The following is a 21756-nucleotide window of genomic DNA, read 5'->3' as shown; positions in this document are numbered from 1 at the left end:
AAATAAAATTTCCCCAATTAATCTCTAATGGCCGGCCACATTAAAAGAGATAAATTAGACAAGTTTTAATCAACAATTAAAACTTCCTAATTTGTTTCCAGAAATTTTAAAATTAGAATTTCTCTTTAAAAATCTCTTCATGGTTGATAAAAAGATATTTCTATAATTTTAACTTTAACAACATGTGGATAATTTTAAAGAGAAAATAAAATATCTCACCAATCTACAAATAAGGAAAGAGATCTAATCTCTTTCTTTAATCTTTTATAGATCTTTTACAAGAGAGATATTTTAATTTTAATTCTCTTAATAAATTATTTCTTCCACATAATAAAAATTAAAATTAAAATTCTTTTTTAATTTAATTTGGCCGGCCCCCACTAGCTTGGGTTCAAGCTAGGGCCGACCACCCCAATTTATACCTAGGCCGGCCCTAGCTTGGTTCCCAAGCTAGCTTGGCCGGCCCCCTATTGGTGGGTATAGAAGGTGGGTATAGGTGGGTATAGTACTCTATAAATAAGAGGCTATGATAAGGACCGAGAGGAGGAATTGGTTTTGGTCTCCCGATAAAATTAAGCATCCCGTGTTCGCCCAGAACACACAACTTAATTTTATTAATAATAATTCATTCCACTAGAGAACTATTATTGAACTACCGCACCAATCCCAAATTACATTTTTGGGCTCCTTCTTATTATGAGTGTGTTAGTCTTCCCGTGTTTAAGATATCGAATGTCCACTAATTAAGTGAGTTACTGACAACTCATTTAATTAATATCTTAGTCCAAGAGTAGTACCACTCAACCTTATCATCATGTCGGACTAAGTCCACCTGCAGGGTTTAACATGACAATCCTTATGAGCTCCTCTTGAGGACATTATCAACCTAGTATCTCTAGGACACAGTTTTCTTCTATAATCAACAACACACACTAAGTGATACCATTTCCCAACTTATCGGGTTTATTAATTCATCGAACTAAATCTCACCCATTGATAAATTAAATAAATAAATATCAAATATATGTGCTTGTTATTATATTAGGATTAAGAGCACACACTTCCATAATAACTGAGGTCTTTGTTCCTTTATAAAGTCAGTATAAAAGAAACGACCTCAAATGGTCCTACTCAATACACTCTGAGTGTACTAGTGTAATTATATAGTCAAGATAAACTAATACCTAATTACACTACGACCTTCTAATGGTTTGTTCCTTTCCATTTTGGTCGTGAGCTACTGTTTATAATTTATAAGGTACTGATAACATTATCTTCTGCATGTGACACCACATACTATGTTATCTACAATATAAAATAATTGAACAACTACAACTAAATGTAGACAATTTGACCAAATGTGATTCTTTATTCATAATGAATGTTTACAAAGCTTAGGCTTTCAGTATACACTCCAACAGTATTGATGGTGTTCGTGCAAATCCATCAAAGATAGATGCAGTTTTAGAGTGGCCGCAGCCAAAAACCATTCATGGTATCTTGGTTTACAACTAGATTGACCTCTTTCTATCCATCAAAGATAGTTCGTGCAGTTTCATGGATTGACATCTTTCTATCGTCGATTCATCTAGAATTTCAGCACCTTAATTGCTCTTATCACTAAGTATCTCAAGGGGCATTGGTTCAAGTGGACTGAAGTGGCTATAACTAGTTTTCAACTGGTGAAGGAAAAGATGACCAAAGCACCCGTTCTAGCACTTCCAGAGTTCACATTCACATTGAAGCATCAATCCAGGAGTCTTAATTGTGTTGCAGATGCTCTAAGCTGTCATTCTTCCCTGCTTACTACCATGAGCATTAAGGTTGTCGGCTTTGGATCTTTCTTAGATGTACAACACATTATCAGTGAATTGCATAATGAAGGGCACTTTGACCGAGATAAGACATTAGCCCTCATCTCTTTCGACTTCTATTGGACTAAGCTAACTAGTGACGTAGCTCATTTCGTGGATCGTTGCTTTGTTTGTCAGCAATCTAAGGGAACCCTCACCAATGCAGACTCTATTCTAGTTGTGGTGGATTGATTCTCCAAGATGGCTCACTTTGTGGCATGCAAAAAAACCATGGATGTTGTTCAGATTGCCACCCTCTTCTTCAAAGAGATTGTGCATTTACATGGTATTCTTCAAACTATTACTTCGGATCATGATACTAAATTTATTAGTCAATTTTGGAAGACTTTATGGGAAAAGCTAGGGATAAAGTTAAACTTCGGCAACGCCTATCACCCTCAGACAGATGATCAGACCGAGGTAGTGAATCGGAGCTTAGGAAATCTTCTGAGATGTCTCATAGGAACCAAACCGAAGTAATGAGATCTAGTTTTACCTCAAGCAGAATTCGTATACAATAGATTAAAGAATAGGAACACTGGTTTGAGTCCTTTCGAAGTTGTTTATGGACGAACCACATCTGGAGTACTGGATTTAGTCCCTATTTCGCGTCCCGGACAAACTAACCTCAAGGCTGAGGAGATAGCCGAACATCTTCGAGTTATTCATGAGCAGGTTAAGTAAGCTATTCAAGAAAGCAACACCGAATACAAGATCAGGGTAGTTCGGCATCGACGTCAGGTTCTTTTTGACATTGGTGATATGGTTTAGGCTGTATTAACTCGTGACTGTTTCCCTATTGGTGAATACAACAAGCTCAAAGATCGAAAGATTAAACCTTGCGAGATACCAGAAAAGATTAATGGCAATGCCTACAGGTTGTGACTTCCTATCCACTTAAAAACTTCTGATATTTTTAATGTAAAACACCTAAGTCATTGTGCTCTGGAGCCGGACGCACCCACCCTAAACTCAAGGATGAGTTATCTTCAACTCCAAGTGACTAATGTAGAAGAGAATCCAAAATTGAGGTTTTTTTTAAGTAGTTATTTATTAATCAAGTTTAGTTTATTTTTTATATTTAATTTTGTCCTAAATCTTAGAATCCGGGTCTTGATAGTTAATTTATTCTAAATCTTAGGGAATAAATCTAGTTGGTTATTTTTCTCTTTAGATTTTTTTGAGGGTTTTGAGAACTATATAAACCTATGCTTAGATGATGTTTGGGGACAAGTTATTTTGATATTGAATCAATTGGTTTCGCTTAAGCCACGTTACGGCTACATCTCTTTTGTTCTTTATTTCCCGCTCTTATTTTCTCAAGAAGGTTTTTTAAAACTTATCTTGAGCTACTTCTTATGTTGTTATTTCCCTCTTGTTTCTTCTTACTCCCTCTGTAACTTTACGCTCTGGAATAATCTATATTCGGCTCGACATCAGATTTATGGCATACATCAAAATAAATAATTTTCAAAAGAAAATATACTATTGCTACATGATGTATGTATGACATGACATGATATTTTTATTTATTTTTCATAATAAGATGAATGCAAAATACAATGTCATGGCATATGATGGGCAAACAATCATGGCAATTAGCATAAATAAAATATACCTAAATAATCTATCTAAGTATCTTAAATTTTTAGCTAAACTAAAATTGATCCTAGATTGTCCTCTTTTTCTCAAGAAAATGTCAAAACTCAACTTGACATTTCTTTTGCTCTTTTCTACTTGTGCTAATTAAAATTAAGTCCACTTCCTCAAAGTTTGACACATTTTACTCTTCCAAAGAGTAATCAATATATCTTTTCCATTTTCAAAGGTTAACAAAAACCTTTAAAATATCTCCAAGTGTCAACTTTATCAAGAATGGGTTAACCACCCTACCCATTTAGAGTTGACACTCTCTAAACTCATCTAGGGTGTAGAGAATATGCTCCTAGAAACTCAAAGCCTATTGGTGCTCCATGGATGCTCTAAGTACTCACTAGGGATAACTTCCCTGGTTACCTTCCTAATGACCTTTCTAGGCTTCTTAGAAGCCTTGGTCACTTCCTTTAGGTCAACTCTAGGGATTACTTCCCCTGTGACTTTCTTGGTGACTTTCTTTGACTTCATAGAAGTCTTAGTCAAGTTAGTTTTGACAAAAATACTTTTAGGGATAGCTCCCCTCATATCTTTGACTCGACTCCTAGACTTAGGGTTGGTTCCATAACTATATGGAACCCTATGATAAGAAGGGACATCCTTCTTGGATTTAGATTTGTATCCTAAACCTCTATGATCATAGGATGACTCTTGTTTATCTAAACCTAGGTTTTGCTCATTTTGACTCTTAAGAATATTTTCCATTTTCTTTAGGGGCTTTTCTAATTTATCAAGTCTTGACCTCAAGACTTGATTTTCCAACCTTAAATCCTTATATTGTGATTTTCCTTGATTCCTATGAGCATTTCTATTTTTAGACCTATATCTAAAATCCTTAGAGTTATTCCCTAATTTGTTATCTATTTTCTAGCCTTAGACTGAGTGGTTTTAGCATGAAATGCTATATAGTTTTCCTTAATTCTATCATGCTTCCTATTTTCATGATAAATAGCATTAAAATTATATAAATTATTTCTAGCATGCTTTTTATCATTACTTAAAGGAATATGTTCAATAAATGATACCTTGAGTTTGCTCTTGAGAGCTCCCCCTTGACTTGAGCTTCCTCCCTTGACTTTGACTAGTTTCTTTCCCTTAGGACATTGACTCCGGTAATGTCCTCTTTGATCGCACAAGAAGTACACTATGTGCTCTTTGCTCTTCTTTATCACAGGGACGGTCTCCTTGGGCTTCTCCTTGCCCTTAGGTGTCACTTGACCCTTCTTCTTGGTCAATTTAGGACACTTACTCTTGTAGTGCCCTTTTTCCCTACACTCAAAGCATATAATGTGATCTTTATTATTTAAATTTGAAATTATTGTACCTTTTCTTGTAGGGATAACACATGATCCTTTATTTGATTTTTCTTGACTTGTGGAGGTGGCATCATCTTCCTCTCTATTTAACCCGGAAGTAGAAACTCCTGTTTCTCCGGTGTCAATGAATGACACTCCCCCTCAATCCTAGTGGTGGAGGCCTCTCCATCTTTATCCTCTTGCATATGAAACAAAGAGTATGCTCCCTCTTTGCTCTTCTAGTTGCACTCCTTTGAGGATGAATCTTCTTGGATTTCTTCTTCGAAAGTTGAGCATCTCTCAACTTCGGAGTCCTCTTCCTCTTGGTCTTACTCCAATGAGTTGCTTTCTTTGAATTTCTCTTGGTTTGGTGTAGTGGAGGGTTATTCATGAAGCTTGACCAATTTGCTCCATAGTTCATTTGCATCCTTATATTCTCCAATTTTGCAAATGATTACGCTTGGCAATAGACTAACCAATAATTTAGTTACCTTGTCATTCGCCTTGCACCTTTGAATTTACTCCTTGCTCCATTTGCTTTTCTTGAGAATTTTGCCTTTCGAATTCTTTAGAGCTTCAAATAGGGGTGAGTATTCGGTTAATTCGATACATAAATTAACCCAATTAACTGAAAACCAATTTAATATTGGCTAACTGAATTGAATCATAGCTTTGCTAAAACCAAATTAACCGAATTAAATTAAAAATAGGTTATATCGGTTAACACCGAATTAACCGAATTTGTTTAAAAAAATAAAATAATTATACAAAATTAATACCAAATTAACCAAATTGACCGAATACTCACCCCTAGCTTCAAAGCCTTCCATGAGAGCAAACCATTGCTTTATCTCCATCATGAAGAAATTTTCGATTCTTGATTTTCAAGAATCGGAGCATGTCATTGGGAATGGTTGAGGCACCCTTGTGGCGTATCAAGTCCATCTTGGAATTCCATTTGAAGTTGAGCTCTTATGAAGTCTTTGACTTTATTGAACTTGTTTCAACTTCTTCTCCCTCTAGCTCTTTGCCCTTTCCGGCGATGATTTCGGTGAAAAGCGACCTGACTCTGATACCAATTGTTATGGACGATTTGTAGCTAGAGGGGGGTGAATAGCTTGTCGCGCTCGTTGTCTAGCTTCATGATGATGATATGCAGCGGAATGAAACACGAAACATACTTACAACGCTAATACGAAGGATTTAGTTGGTATCCACCTCAAGAAGAGGTGACTAATCCAAGGATCCACACACACAAGCACTCTCGACTAAGAAAGAAACTCCTTCTTGGTACTACCGGAGGTGGAGAAACCTCTTACAACACTCACACAAGCATACAACTCAACACAAGAAAAAAATACAAAGAATATAAATGAAAAACCTTCTTCTTGATCTCTTGTTGCTTGTAGATGTCTCTTGAACCTTGGAAGTGCAACAACACTTGTCTCCAAGAGCTTCCAAGAACTGGCGGAGAATAGTCGGAGAAGTCATGTGAAGATCAGAAGAACGTTGTGTCGAGAGCGCACTGAAGAAGAAGCTCGCCACGACTGTATACTCTGCGCTTCTAGGGCTCTCGATCGATTGGCCTTACTCCCAATCGATTGCCACGTCACATCTACGCAATGCAGCCGTCCATTGCTCGCTTCCTACGCAACGGTCATATCTCAATCAATTGACCAATCGATTGGGGAGGCTTGAATCAATCGGATGATCGATTCAGAGCGCCTCTGTGCTCTGCTGGAAACAACCTGAATCCATCAATGGATCGATTCATACTTCCTCGCGAGAAAACTAACCCCCAATCGATCGATCGATTGATTGGCGATGCCTAATCGATCAACCAATCGATTAGGGACCGTTCTGTGCTCGCGGCATCGCTTCCCAATCGATCAGTTGATCGATTGGGCTACTATTTGTCGCAACACTGTGCTCAATCGATCAGTTGATCGATTGGGCTTGGTCCAATTTGATCATTTGATCAAATCGACCAACTCTAGCTTACTCGAGTCAAGTCTAGGGCTCCCAAACCTAACATCCGATCAACCGTGACCTGTTGGGACTCCTCATGCCTAGCATCCGATCAACCTTGACTTGTTGAGACTTTTTCACCAAGTATCTGGTCAATTCTTTGATCCACTTGGACTTTTCTCCTCGTGTCAAGTGTCTAGTTAACCTTGACCCACTTGAACTTACCGTCTCGTGCCAGCTGTCTGATCCTCCATAACCCACTTGGACTTCCTTCCACCAGATGTCCGGTCACTCTTAACCCATCTGAATTTCCTTGTGTCAAGTATCCAATCACTCTTTTGACCTACTTGGACTTCCCAACACTTGGTGTCCGGTCAACATTGACCCACCTAGATTTCCACGTATCTGGCTTCACTCACTAGGAATTTCCATCTGCCTAGTTTCACTAATCAGGATTTTCCAACTGCCTAACCTCTAGTTAGGACTTTCTCAGTCAAGTATCCGATCAACCTTGACCAGAAGAGAATTGCACCAACAATATCCCCAATCAGACAATTGCTCTTTCAATCTCCATATATTGTCAAATATCAAAACTCAAACATCAAGACTCAAGTTTGAGCCAACTCAAACTTAGTCGACCTGGTCAATCATGACTTAGGGGATATTGCACTAATAAATCAGGTCGAGAAAAAAAAAGATAATCCTAGTTAGCCTCATTAACTATCCCTGGGGTGACTGGCCTGGCCCCACGGAAGTTTTACATTGACCATTAAGGTAAATCGAGAAGCATACGTGGTGGTCAGTTCAGAAGCTCAGTATCTTTTGGTTACGCCCCTCATTTGGAGGAAAAATTTTTACAAATATACTATAGATGAAGTTCGAATCGAGAATACTTGAATGACAATCTAAATATCCTATCGTGATATCATGACCCCGGGTACAACAAATTACATCGAGAAGACATTATATGATATCGATATTGATCGAGATCATGTCATTATTCACCTCCCTATCAACTAGTTTTCTAAATCCACACGAAACCACAATTGATCCTACAATATAATAATTAGATAATAATACCTCAATTAATTGATCATAGTGTGCATGGCAACATGAAGGAGTTTAAATGCTTGCATGCAGCATATAATGATTATTGATTCGTGCTCAATCCCAGAGAGAAGGGGAAGCCCGTGGCCTTCAGCCAGTCGGCGCCAGCGATAAAGTTCCCCGGAGTGAACTCCTCCGCCTCGCTGACGTTGCTGATCACTCTGTGCCCCTGCCACTTTACTCGGCCTCCGGTGACGGCGCCGGGACCGGTGTTCCGGAACTCCCCGAAGTATAACGTGTCAAGCGCGAAGGACCCGTTCCACTCGTGCCAACCCTCGACCTCGATCACGTCGCTGATCTCCGACTCTAGAACAACAGTCCTGGAGTACATCTTCCAGGGGCGGCAGAGGTAGGTCTTGAAGGAGGCGGCGACGGGGGCGAGGTCGGGTGCGGCGGCAATGCGGGAATGGTGGATGATGATTCCGGTGGGAAAGTCTGGGTCATTGCGCCCGGAGGCCGTGATCATGTTCTTTTGACCGGGGTCTGGTCTGCGCGCTTGGATGTCTCAGTCCTGGAAGACGGCGCACAACAAAAAAAATAGCATTTAGCGACGGAATTAGAGACGGAGTTATAGTTCCGTCTCTAATTAGAGACGGAAGTATAATTCCGTCTCTAATTAGAGAATTTTGGCCGTTTTAAATTTGGAAAAAAATGAATCTGTAAATATTAGCGACGGAAATAAATTATCTGTCTATAAATAGAGACAGATATTTTGATTCCGTCTCTAATCAGGGATGAAATTATATTAGACAACGAAGAATTAGCGACGGAACTTATAGTTTCGTCGCTAATGTCGCGATTTAGGGCACATAACAGAACCCTCGCGCTCCTCTCTGGCGCGTTGTGTTCTCGTCGGCGATTCCTCGCGTTTCTCCTTCTCTCCGCTACTTTCATCTCCTCTCCGCAGCGGCTCGTCTCCTTCTCAATTCCCTCTCGGTTAGTTCGCAGCAAGCTACGCCCTCACCTCCTTCTCCTCTCCTCTGCGCGTCTTCTCTTCTCATCGGTGCCACCTTGGTTTCTCTTCTCACTCGTCTCCTTCTCCTCTCCACAGAACGCAGCGGTGCTTTCATCTCCTCTCCGCAGCAGCTCGTCTCCTTCCCAAGTCCTTGCTAGAAGTGTGATCGGTAATCTCCTCATTTGATTTTGCTAGGTTTAGTTTTAAGCCAGTTTCTTTAAGCTAGTTTACTCCTCTGGTAATTTTTATATCTCATTTAATTTGAATGTCTCTCTTTAAGCATGTTTAGAGAATTTTGATTTGGAGAATTGCTTTCTTTGTATGTTGATTGCCAAATGGAGATTTGGAGAACTTTTATGCCTCTTACTAGGTTCTTACTTGTAGTTTTAGGTTAGAATAATTGATTTCTTGTGAAACATACCTACTTTAGACTCTTAGCATGGACTTAGTAGTTAAGGACAACTTCTTAATTATATACTTAATATTTTGTATTCATGGTATGATTTTGGTTGGTCCTCTATTCTATTAATTGCATACTTAGTACCTCTATTCTATTAATTGCATACTTACTAAGTTATTAATCTAGTACCACAATTCCTTCTTTTACTTTTTTTTGTTGTGCCACCTCTTATGATCTCACACCTACATATTACAAGTCAGTAAAAACAATGTCCGCCTTTAAAGATACTAACAATGTTTTAGTCTCAGTATAAATTTGAAGTAGTTACTAATTCATATTCTTCACACATTCATTGTTTTTTTTCACCATGGTTGTTTTCAAATGTATTGGAACACTTACAAATGCATATCACAAAAGCATTACGGCCAGCACTCATCGATATGAAAATATTTGTTTACTGATAAGAGTAAACACTCTTAACACTCTAAGTTGACTAAGCTATGAAGATACTAATGATTATCTCCTTACATGCTTGCCTTTGAGTATTCTTAATGTGCCATTGTGCCAATGGGAAATTTATTCTTCAAGCTTTTTTGGAATTCATCACATGCCAGTTTTGCTCAATGGTTATGTTCAACAACTGTACTCATTTCTACCATATTTCTTGCTTTTGGTTAAATTTTCTTTTATGACTTCATATTTGATGCTTATTGAAATCATGTATATGTAGAATCATATAAACAAGAATGCAACTGAGAGTTTGAATAGTTACTTGAGTTATAGGAATCCACTCATTTGTATTGCTCCACAAAATGTGATTTCACCATCTCCTTGCGAAAAGTGCATATCACCTGTACTTGTATTTGCTCCTTCCACTAATACTGGAAGATACACTTTTGAGCCTGTACTTAGATTTTTGATGTCACAATTCCCTCCATTTTCCCTTCCAGGAATTGTCCTTGCAGCCTCGTTTGCAATCTTTTCCCATTCGGGGGTTCCTTCTTTTACCTACAAGTTTCAATGTACTTGAACAAAGATTGGATGTACAATAGATTAGAAAATAGATTTATCCGAGATGACTATTATGCTGGAGTTGAAGAGTTTGTGAACTTTGCGAAGAGTCATCCAGAATGTATGGATGGTGTCATGTTACGTTGTCCGTGTAATAATTCCAAATGTAGAAATAAAGCTTTTCATGACGAGGATACTGTCAAAGTACATCTATGTAAAAAAGGATTTGTTCCAAATTACTACAACTGGTACTGTCATGGAGAGCCTTATTGGTATGATGTGTGTTATTTACTATCCTGCTTTACCCATCAAAAGATGTGTGTTATTTAAATGTTCTTGGTATGATCCGACTCCAAGAACAGGTACCAGAATACATCCAAACTATAATTTAGTTGAGGTAAATGCAAACAAAAGCTTCAACAAGTATGAACCTTTCATTTTTGCGATACAAGCGGGGCAGATTTTCTATCTTGAATATCCCACAAAAAGGAGAAAAGCTAGTGAATGGTTAGCAGTTTGCCGAACAAAGCCACGCTCTACCATAGAAATGCCCAACTCTATCGTGTACCAAAACCACGATGCATTTCAAAATGATACAGTAGAGATATATTCAGTAGATTCTCAGATTCAATCAACATCTCAATTACTTGTAGATGTTAATGTACCTTATGAGGAGATAGATGATGGAGAAATATCCAGCAGTGAGGAGCTTATTGAACATACAGAGTCTAGTGAGGAGGATCTCCAAAATGTTAATAATTAAAATTGTTATATATCCAGATTAAGCATTGTTCAGTTAAATTTTAGATCTAAATATTCATAGTTATATCACTTGTCTTACTCTATTAGTCATTATTATTTGTTTGATTAAACCTAGTGTGCATGCGTATGTGTTATAATGTAATTCTACAGATATAGACATGTCTGATGCTGGTGGCCAGATTGTTCTACGGATAATCGGGGGTTGGTAAGTATTGGTGTTATTAGTCTTATTCGCTGCATCTATTTTTTTAACATATTTGGTTTATTTTATTTGTTAAATGCAGTTTTACCCCAGATGGTCATAGAGTAGCTGCATACATCACCTCGAAATTTAAAGAGCGATTTAGTCCCGCTGGTACTACATGGAAGCGGGTAGACCCAAATATGAAGCAATTTTATTACGATGAGTTTTTGGTAAGCCAATTTAATTATCATGATTTTGTTATGTTTTTTATAATAATTTGTGAATGTATTATTGCAGAAAAGATATACTTGGGAGACAGAGCACGAGGCAGAATTTTATGCTACCTGGAACGCAGCTTGTGCCAAACTATACAAAGACATGCTATATAAAGCAAGACAAAAGGGAATAAAACCATCCTATGTACCTGAGAACATTTGGGATGCATGGCGAGCCATTTGGGCTGCAGACAGATGGCAGGAAAATGCAATGAAAGCTCGAGCCAATAGAATGAGTGAGCTGGCTGGCCCTAGTACCGGAGCGACAAAACATACCGCAGGATCCCGATCGATCGTCGAACATGCCTTAGACTTGGTTAGTTTCCAATTTTAAAATTCTATAAGAGTTTTGTACCTAGACTATATCAATGGAATTATTTACATTCTTTAATATTCAGGAACATGATCTACAGCGACCTCCTACTTGTTGGGAGATATTTACCAAGACACACAAGTCAAAAGATGGCAACTTTATAGATCGTCGATCATCGGCATTAGACGTAAGATTCTACACTTGAATATATATAACTATTAACAATGATTATCTATCATTTTAGTAAATATCTGACAATACTTTTTTTAATGTAAATAGGAAGAAATTGCTGCTAGGGTTGCACAGGCGTCTCAGCCTAGTTTAGAGGGAGGTGAGGAGCAGACTCTATCCACTGACCAGATAAATGAAATTTATTATGATGTGGTTGGTGAAAGGAAAAAGACCTCCACCCTATATGGTCTTGGGGCTCAGGCGAGAGTTGTATATGATCAAGCGATGGCTCCTAGGGCCAGGGGTCGTCCCAGCACATCATTGAGTGCATTTGAATCATCTGCTAGAGTAGACGTCTTAGAACAGGAAAACCCAGATTTGAAGACTCGACTCTCGACCTTAGAGGCTGAATTTCGAGTAGAGCGGCAATCCCGATTGGATCTTGAGAAAATTAGGCGGGATATGCAGGCCTTCTTGGATCAAATGAGTGCAACGCCGCATCGTTTTGCCTCTCAGGAGACTCAAGACCCTAATAATCCTCCTGATCCATAGATTGTGATAGGTATCTTGATGTTTAACTTTTTAAGTTTTTTTTTCACTAATGAAACTATGTCTAACATTGTATTATATCTTTTCAGGAACGTTGATGCCTATACAACACAATCATCATATAACCAAACTAGCTTTCAGGTATGTAAAATAAATTCATAATATTAAATTTAATATGTTACTCATAATTGTGAATTAGTTTATTCTTTGTTTTATTAGTAATCTATCGTATTAATATTTTTGCAGGATTGATTACTACTTGCTAGCTTAGGATTGGATTTTCTTTGCTAGATGGTGTTGTATTGTGATTTTAAATTTCAGATGTTGTAGTACTATACAATCAGGTGTTTATGGTTGGAGATGTTTAGATATTTATCTATGTTTTTTGATTGGATGTTTAGTTTAAGTTTTGTGCTTGGATTATTGTTTTGTGCTTGGATAAAGTTTTTTGTATGAATGTATTGTTATTTGGTGAGTTTTGTGTTGTTTGTATGTGATGGTTTAGATTATTATAAAATGTAAACAAGGATGACTGCAGGAACAGAAATGTGCTGCTGAAATCTCCAGGTATTAGAGACGGAATTTTAAAATTCCGTCTCTAATTTCACCATGAAAAATACTGTTATAACGATATCTAGCGACGAAACTTTAATTTTCCGTCGCTGATTGCCCTGAAATTGTTTGAAATGTCGATGTCTATCGACGGAATTTTTAAGTTCTGTCTCTAATTAGAGACGGAATATTTACGTTCCGTCTCTAATTAGAGACGTAATTTTAATCAAATCAGAGAGAGGATTTTATTGTTAGCGACTGATGATTAAATTCCCGTCTCTAATATTTTAGAGACGGAATATATATTCCGTCGCTAAAGTTAGAGACGGAATATATATTCCGTCTCTAATTAGCGACGAAATTTATATTCCGTCTTTAAATACAGCCAGCGACACAATTTGTATCGACGCAATGATTTCGTCGCTAATCAGTCGCTAAACTAGTTTAGCGACGGAATAGCGACGGAATTTTTCGTCTCTAATGCTGAATTTTTTTGTAGTTGGCGGCTGCGCTGCCGAAGATAAAGTCGACGGTGCCCTGGACGAGGCAGCTGTGGAAGAACTGGCGGTGCGAGTGCACGTAGAACGTGTCCTGATGGCCGACGATGTCGCAGTCGTAGAAGGCGGAGAGGTCTGCAACGACGCGGAGCGCCACCGCCTGGTCCTTCGACGGGCCGGCCGTGTTCTCGATACGCAATCCAAGGGCCAAAAAGCCATTCCCCACCACAGCTGAGGCAAAACAAAAATTAATTTTTTAAAATAATTTCAAACTTACCCTTTAAAATATTTCCAAATAATTTCACAAAATAGTTTGACGACTCACTCGAGGATGCTTTGAAATTGGACAGGTCTCTTTTTAACTATTGCCTAACATCATAGTCCAATTTACCTATTATATGTGGATGCGAAATGTCTGGAGGAAACAAACGAGTCGTCCTTAATCATGTTCAAATACACGAGTTTCCTCCACCAATTATATATATATTAAAAATTTGTTATATCTATTTCGGTTATAGAAATTAAATTACCCGGCCCGAGCGAAGTGAATTAGTAGCGACTCACCTAACGTGGCCGACCGGAAAGTTGTACAGCCGTCCTTCACATTTCTGTTTCCGGTTATCACCGTCGTCTTCCTCCCATCACCGACAAACATCAAATTCTTCTTCTTCTTTGGCACCTCCACATTCTCCACGTACGTCCCCGCTTTGATTCTTATCACGTGCCGCCTCTTGCTTTTCTCCGGCGCCGCAATTACCGCCTCCTGCACCGTTCTATAGTCTCTGCTTCCGTCCCCTGCCACCACCGCGTCAGCCGCTACTTCCTCTGACTCCATCCGCCGCCTGTCGGCCTTTCTCATCCATTCTGGCCACGCCTCCCTGTTCCGCCCCATCGTCCTCCGCCTCCAGCCACCGCCATTGACGGAGAGGTTCTTGATCATTCTGAGCGCGTTGCTACACATGTGCGTCACGTGGGTGAGCTCGGCGACGAGGCTCTGGCGAAGGCGGCGGTTGTTCTGGCTGTGGGAGAAGCCGTCGAGGCAGGACTCCTGGTTCGTCATGGCGGCGGACACCAGGATCTCCAGGTCGACCAAGAGGGAGTCGGGTATATTGGAGGAGGAGGAGGCGGAAGGGGCTGCTGCGACGGCGAGGTAGCGGAGGTGGGTGGCGGCGTCTCGGAGGTCGTCGAGCGAGTCGTCGAACATGTCGAGGCAGTCGCCGAGCGCAGTGCGATCGCGAGGGGTGAGGTTGGTGTTGGCACAGAATCGATGAATAGCAAAGGATGCAGGAAAAGGAAAAAAAAAAAACACCACACGTAGCACTAAAAAAAAACACAGTAACAAGGGGAGAAAAACTGCACAGGTGGAAAGCAATGCATAAATAACTAAAAAATAAAAACTGGAGAAACTTTAATTCTAAGATCTGATTTGTTTCACAGTTTCGACCCCTTTAAATGCAACTCAAGTGATAAGATTTAACCATAAGAATAGGATGACTCATCCCACTAAAATAGGAAAGATTACTATCAAATAAAAATTAAATAAATCATGAACGAGAATAAAGCGTGGCCATGCTGTCCGAATTATTTTCCTACATTTACTCCCCCTAATTCTGACATGGCTCTAAATCACGAACGCCGAGTAGTTGTCGCATGACAGCTAACTTCACTCCTGGCAGTGCTTTAGTCAATACATCAGCTCGCTGTTCTCCAGTATTAATGAACTCAACCACAATCTGTCCATTCTCAACACATTCTCTGATAAAATGAAATCTTGTATCTATATGCTTGCTTCGACCATGGAATACTGGATTCTTCATGAGTGCTATAGCAGATTTGTTGTCAACAAACAACGTTACCGGCTTTGACTTTTCACCGGTTAATTCGCTAGTAAGACTCCTCAACCACAAAGCATGGCAGGCCGCAGTTGTGGCTGCCATGAATTCTGCCGCTCAAGATGAAAGCGCCACTGTCTTCTGTTTCTGTGAATTCCAGGACACCAAACTTTCATTAAAATAGAAAGTCATTCCACTTGTGCTTTTCCTCCCGTCGAGATCGCCGGCTAAATCGCTGTCCGAGTAGCCGAATATACTAATTTCCTGGGGTCCCTTTGTGTAAGCAAGTCCAAAATAGATTGTACCTTTCAAATACCTGAGGATCTGTTTGACCACCTTATGATGCATGCTTGTAGGCTTTTCCATGTATCTGCTCACCATGCCGACAGAATATGATAGGTCTGGCCGTGTGTGTAATAGATATCTTAGACAGCCAATGACGCGCCTGTACTCCGTGGCATCAATTGGAGTCCCTTCCAGGTCTTTATGCAGTTGTGTCTTGGGTTCCATCGGCTGCTTTGTGGCATTACAGTCTGCCATCTGGAATTGAGATAGAATTTTCTTGGCATAGGCTGATTGTCTAAGTAAAATTCGGCTCTTCTGTTGTTCCACTTCAATTCCTAAGTAGTAGGAGAGAAGACCCAAATCACTCATCTCAAATTCTGTCATCATTTGTTGTTTGAACTTGTTTATTCCTTCTGTGCTCCTTCCTGTCACGATGAGATCGTCAACATACACTCCAACAAGTATACTAGCTTCTCTTTTACCTCTTGTATATACTGCATGTTCTTGATTGCATTTTTTGAAGCCGAGCTCTCTCAAACTCCTGTTCAGCCGCATGTTCCAAGCTCGTGGAGCCTGCCGCAGTCCATAGAGAGCCTTGGATAACCTGTACACCTTGTGTTTCTGATTTTGTATTTCAAACCCTTCTGGTTGAGTGACATATATTTCTTCTTCCAGCTCTCCGTTCAGAAATGCCGACTTCACGTCTAGATGGTGTACCTCCCAGCCTTGATTTGCTGCAAGTGCAAGAATGACTCGAATAGTATCAAGTCTAACGACAGATGCGAATACCTCTTCAAAGTCGATGCCTTGTTTTTGCACATAGCCTTTAGCAACTAATCTTGCTTTATGCTTGGCCACTTTTCCAGCTGAATCTTTCTTCAGTTTGAACACCCATTTTAGGCCGATAGGTTTGTGGCCTAATGGGAGCTCAGTTAGGGTCCAGGTCTTGTTCATCTCAATGGTCTTCAGTTCTTCCTCCATTGCTTCGTACCAGCAAGCCTCGGTTGCAGCTTCTTGGTAACAGGTCGGCTCTTCTGACATCATCAGCATTACCTCATTCTCCTCTTCATCAATACCAATTATTTCCTCAGTGTTGGCATAGATATCGGCAATATTAATGGACCTATAACGGACTGGCCCTTCATGAGACTCGGGTGAGGTAGTTGCTTGGGTGCTCGATGATGGTGTAGACGGACTTGATGCTCTTGTCGAAGATGGGGTAGCTAGACTTGATGATGGTGTGACATCTTCCGCCGCTGCCTCAATGTCTGCAGTAACAATCACCTCGTCGGTGTTGAATGCATTCACCACCACAAACTCAGGTAAGTCTTCTTTATCAGCACCTGCGTTCCATGTCCATTCACTATTTTCTTGAAATATTACATCTCTACTTACTTGTAGCTTGTTATGCCTTGGATCAAATAGACGATGAGCTTTGCAGCCTTCTTCGACTCCTAAGTATACCATAGGTGAGCTTCTGTCGTCAAGTTTCTTAAGTTGAGGGGTTGTATTTTTTGCATAGGCAATACAACCAAACACCTTCAAGTGGGCAAGATGTGGCTTTCTCCCCATCCAAGCTTCAAATGGAGTACGTTCTCCTAGCGCTTTAGTTGGGAGACGGTTTAGCAGATAGACAGCATGCCTAACCGCCTCTCCCCAGAACCTTGTCGGCATATGTGTACTCTTGAGGAGAGATCTTGCCATAGCCATCACTGTGCGGTTACGACGCTCCACAACGCCATTCTGTTGGGGTGTGTAGGGAGCCAAAAGGTGCCTCTCAATTCCTTCATTTTCACAGAATCGAGTGAACTCCGTGGATAGAAACTCACCGCCACGGTCTGTCCGAAGTGTCTTGATCTTGTACTCAGTCGTGTTCTCCGTCACGGACTTGAACTTCTTGAATGCTTGGAATGCATCTTTCTTTGCTATCAAGACAAATACCCACATCCACCTTGTGCAATCATCAACAATCAAAAAGAAATACTTGTTACCAACAAGTGTACTTGGTGAAATTGGCCCGCAGATATCAGCATGGAGAAGTTCCAACGGCTTCGTCGCTCTAAAGTTTGCTTGGTGCGGGAATGACGATCTTGCTTGTTTGGAGATCACACACACCTCGCAAAGCTTGTTCGTCTGGGGCAATAGTGGCACACCAACCGCCAATTTCTTCTCCCCCAATAGCTTCAAGTCATGAAAGTTTACATGTCCGAGCCTTGCATGCCATAACCAGGTGGGGTCTTCTAGACTTGCTTGGAGGCAGACTTGCTTGAATGTCTTCAAGGTTATCTTGTACAAGCGATTTTGCGTTCGCTTTACCAGCATCAAGAGCTTCCCGCTCCTATCAATCACCTTCATGGTATCTCCTTCCATGTGCACCTCGTTCCCAGCTTCTGTCAACTGACCAAGGCTTATGATATTACTACAAAGTTTCGGAATGTAGTATACCTCGTGGAGGGTCTTCTGATCGCCGTTCTTGCATTCGAACACAACCGTCCCCTTGCCCATGATCTCAATGGTTGATCCATCGCCAAACCTCACCCTCCCGGTGATAGTTTCATCTAGTTCTTGAAACTTCTCGCGATGTCCAGTCATGTGATTGCTGGCACCATTGTCAAGGTACCAAACGTCTTTGTCTTCACCTTTCTTGACGCCCCGGTACACCTCCGGTAGCAACCTCTCTTCACTGAGCAGAATGGTACCCTGCCGCTGAGATTCTTCGTGGAACATGGTCATCATTAGTGCTGGCTCTTCATCCGTGGCGCAAGTGAGGTGAGCCTCATCTCCACGACGCTTGCTGTAGCATTCAGACGCATAATGCCCCATTTTCTCACAATTGAAGCATTTTATGTGTCTCTTGTCACGAGTGCCACTGTTGTTGCCGCTAGTGCCTCCTGCACTATCTTGGCGCTGTGTACCACGACCACGACCGCGCCCTCGCCCACGCCCACGCCCATGCCCTTTGCCACGATTAGAGCTGTTGGACCCACGTTCCTTGCCTCCTGACGAAGTGTCCACGCTACTCCCCTTTTGTCGCATTTGCCATTCGGCATGAGTAAGTAGGAGCTCTCCTTCAGTGCCGTTGGTGTTGCTGCGTAATCGAAGCGTTCGTTCCTCGTACGCCTTCAGTCGCCCTATAGCCTCCTCAAATGGTATAGACTCAAGGTCGTAGAACTGCTCAATGCCGGCAACAATAGGGAAGAATTTATCAGGGACAGAATCGAGCAATTTTTTTACCAACGAGGAATCTTCAAGTGTGGCTCCAAGGGTGGAGAATTTGCTGCTTAGGGCGCTGAGTTTGCCAGCAAACTCATCAATCGTCTCGGTCTCTTTCATCCGGAGGGCGTCAAACTCGCTCTTCAACGTTTGTACACGTGCCTTCTTCACCCGATCACTACCAAGATATCTCGTCTTCAGGCTGTCCTAGACATCTTTCGCCATCTTCTTTGTTGCAATTTGGAGAAGGATGTCTTCGGGGACACACTGCAAGATGTATGCGCGTGCCTTTTTGTCCTTCTTTGCATCCACCTGGGCTCCTTCCACTGGCTCCACCGTCTCCCAGACTCCCTGGGCATCAAGGATCGCCTCTGTCTTTATCGCCCACACAGTGTAATTATGAGGACTTAGCATCGGATAGGGAAATGGCACTCCGCCGTTCTCCTTTACTGGGATGCTCGACATTTTATAGAATCGTAGATTCTTGGATGTCTTATACTACCAACGCTCTGATACCAAGTGTTGGCACAGAATCGATGAATAGCAAAGGGTGCAGGAAAAGGAAAAAAAAAACACCACACGTAGCACTAAAAAAAACACAGTAGCAAGGGGAGAAAAACTGCACAGGTGGAAAGCAATGCATAAATAACTAAAAAATAGAAACTGGAGAAACTTTAATTCTAAGATATGATTTGTTTCACAGTTTCGACCCCTTTAAATACAACTCAAGTGATAAGATTTAACCATAAGAATAGGATGACTCATCCCACTAAAATAGGAAAGATTAATATCAAATAAAAATTAAATAAATCATGAACGAGAATAAAACGTGGCCATGCTGTCCGAATTATTTTCCTACAGTTGGATCTGGCGGATAGGCTATGGACGTGGAGAATGGAGCGGTGGACAGCGGAGTGGGTGAGGTTGAGGGAGGCGAGGATGACGTCGGTGTGGGAGGAGATGGAGGCAAGGAGCGAAGGGGATGAAGAGATGGCGGAGCGGCAGAGGGCAGGGTAGCGGGTGCCGGCGCAGGAGTTGTGGAGGATAGCGTCTGCCCCGAAGGTGCTGGTGGGGGAGGAGCATTTGGCGGCAATGGCTGGGATTAAGGCAGCGAGGTTGAGGAGGGATGATAAGAGCAAGAACGCCCGGCGCTTATTTCTCGTGAGGTTGTGCAAAAGGGCGGTGGGAAGGCCGCCGTCGGAGTCCTTCCCGTGAGGCGTCATGTTTCTGTGAAATTGTCCGTCTTGCACTTCTCATATATAAGAAAACTATATAGAATACAACTATAATATTAATATTTATGTAAAATAAATTTAAAATATCAAATCAGTGATTGTATTTCCTTTTGAAAATAGCAAAAAAATATTTTTTAAAAAAAATATTTAAAAGAATGCCTCTGTTCCAACGTTATGACATATATGATATAATTTTGTATTAAATTTTTTTATTAACTTAATTATAATTACTTAAAGTTAATTATTTTTTTAAAAAATAAAATAAAATCATTATACCTTTATTAGAGTGGTCATTTATAATTGATATAACAATATTACAGTAATTAAATAATTGTTACAGTACTATAATAGTCATTAATTAGTTATTATAATAATGTACCAACTAATTAATTATTATTATAATTGTAGTTGTTAATTGATGACTGTTGTAACTATTGTAGAAACTAATTAATGGTTACTATAATTGTAATAGTCAATTAGTCGCTATTATAATAATTTTAATTATAGCCTACTATAATAATTTTATTTTATGATACTTTTATTAATTCAGTCTAATTTTTTTACCAACTTATTAAAATATTTTTTAAATTTAAAATTATTTTATGTATATTTTTTTTGACTAAATTAAACTAAAAAAACAATTTACTTTAATAGTAGTGTTACGATAAATGCAATTATTATATAACAGCCCTTACATTTACATCGAAATAAAAATATTTTCGATATGAAAAACATAAGAAGCCCTTTGACAATTCAAATAATTAGGTACACTCTTTTAATTTTTATCCACATATTAAATTTTAAAAAATAGTTTAATGAAAATTTAAAAACTTGAATACCAAATGAAAATAAAATTTGAGTTGTAAAATTAAAATTTTAAGATTACTTAGGTTTAAAATATTTTGAGGGTTGAAATTGGAAAAAATAAATAAAGATGATTTTTAGAAGTTCAATTTGACGCTATTTCTGATTAAACTGTTTAGAAAATTGAGATAAAATTCATTTTTTTCAAAAAAAAAGTGTAATTGAAATTCTGTGGAATAAAATTGAATTTTTTTAAACAAAAAATTAGACAGATAAATCGAATTGGTTTTCTATCTAATTTTTTTTGTCTCTTTTAAACACAAGTAAACATGCTCCAGTACTACTTCTGCTCTATATTTTGTGCGCTTAATTGTAATTTAAATCAAACTCATTTAAGAATATTTATTGAGATTCAGATTATTAAATATGGGTTAATTATATAGAATTCTTTAACCTGATATATTATCATGTATGAGATAATAATAGATCAGATTCACTATATAAGGAGCTAATGGTCCCATTAGATTAGGACATTTTGACGTAACTCTTCGTTCCTCATTAATTCTTAGCACTTCACCCTAGTTTCTCCTAAAAGCTCTTTTTCTTCTTCCTCAAGATCTCATGTATAAGGAGATGATATTTTACCGCAATGGTAATTCGGTTGCAATTAGGTTCATTGGCGTTTATAGTTTATTCATTTTCTTTTGTTATGTCATGCTTCAATGAAACTAGATATATTGATGTTTGGAAATTGTAATTCTTATTCGATTTACTTGAATTCATGAGGCTTAAGGATTATAATTTCAATCAATTGGTAGCAGACCCCTACTGTTTCTTCATGT

General features: G+C 39.6%; 1 long non-coding RNA gene and 1 pseudogene across 1 annotated transcript; one reads left to right on the top strand and one right to left on the bottom strand.

Annotated features, from left to right (window-relative positions):
* Positions 1–7919: 7919 nt before the first annotated feature.
* LOC122043732 lies at positions 7920–20098 on the bottom strand (annotated as a pseudogene).
* On the top strand, positions 11761–12255 carry LOC121986248. Its single transcript, XR_006113366.1, has 3 exons — positions 11761–11779; positions 11862–11963; positions 12056–12255. It is a non-coding gene; the product is annotated as an uncharacterized LOC121986248 (long non-coding RNA).
* Positions 20099–21756: the final 1658 nt, after the last annotated feature.

The sequence above is a fragment of the Zingiber officinale genome, chromosome 1B (genome assembly GCF_018446385.1).
Source record: "Zingiber officinale cultivar Zhangliang chromosome 1B, Zo_v1.1, whole genome shotgun sequence".
Taxonomy (NCBI): domain Eukaryota; kingdom Viridiplantae; phylum Streptophyta; class Magnoliopsida; order Zingiberales; family Zingiberaceae; genus Zingiber; species Zingiber officinale.
This window is presented reverse-complemented; position numbering and strand designations above follow the sequence as displayed.